This window comes from Pinus tabuliformis, chromosome 5_1 (genome assembly GCF_031772625.1).
Source record: "Pinus tabuliformis cultivar Carrire ecotype Pingquan chromosome 5_1, CPIR1, whole genome shotgun sequence".
Classification (NCBI taxonomy): domain Eukaryota; kingdom Viridiplantae; phylum Streptophyta; class Pinopsida; order Pinales; family Pinaceae; genus Pinus; species Pinus tabuliformis.
This window is the reverse complement of record NC_142305.1, coordinates 474,718,280-474,719,560: the sequence shown is the minus strand read 5'-3', so window position 1 is coordinate 474,719,560 and position 1,281 is coordinate 474,718,280.

Here is a 1,281-nt window from a genome sequence, read left to right as displayed (position 1 = left end):
GTATATAGATCAATTGAGTGGGGAGAGAGTGAAAATAGGCAGCACAGAAAGAAAAGGCTCAAGTGTAGAGCAGTTGAGTGAGTCACTTGGAGTTCAAGTTGAAAACCAGAGAGATGTAAACTGATCTAGTTTCTTTCCCGCAACGATTTGTGTCATTTCATAGCTAGATGATTTAAGTAATATCATAGCATTTAAAAGTTAGAAACTTTCATTTCCTAAATTGACAAGCAATAGAACTAGTTTTACATTCCACTGTTAGTAGTCAAACTCCCTTTAGTGAAATAGAGGAATGGTTTAGAACCCTAATGCTCAAATGCCCCAGTTCAAAAGTTACACGAGTAGAATGATGCATCTCCTATTTATATAGCACTATCACGTCCAAGTTTGTATGAAACCCCAAGTTAATAAAGTAAAGCTAATAACCCTAGGAGTTACAACATTCTTGTTGTACCACTGAGGCTCATCACTTTTGTCTTATACCCACATCTCGATTTTCTTTTCAATATTGAACAAATATGTCAAGGAGATAAATAATAATAATTTAATTATTTCTTAGATAATATTCTAGTATTTAAATTTTTTCTTATTGTAAAAAAACATTCTACTAATATTGTAAATTATATATATATACAAAATACAATTTAGTAATTTTTGTTATTAATTTATTGCTAGTATTAAGATTTTGGTAAAGATTTTCATCTAGTAATTAGAAAATCATGAATGCATTATCAAGAAATGAGGTAATATTAGCAAGTGATATAATACTAAAGGTGGGAATACCTACTATGTGATTTATCTTCCTCACCTAATAGAGATATATAAATAAATTATGAAAGAGGTTGCAAGAGTCCCTCGAGCATAGAATTTAATTTCACTTAAAAAGCCATTTTCATGCACCTATTGTCACTCACATCGGAGGTTAGCTTAGTGTACCCAAATGGTACATCACTATAGGTTTGTGGTGCATCGTGACTCATTCCATCTCATCGATTTTATCAATTTGAAACTATGTGACTCTATACTACACCTCACTTTTTATATTTCACGATTATTAAAATTCATAATTTTAACACTTATTGAAGCATGTAGATAATCATTCCTTATAATTATCCCTTAACGCAACCAATATGAAAATGATATGAATGAAAGTAATCTTATAGAATCAACAACCCATGTGGCCTTTAACAGTTGTCAAATATTCAAATGTGTTACAACCAGGTGAACTCTAGTCTCATATAAAAATTTAAAAATTATAAGAGCACATAATTCGTACAAACCTAT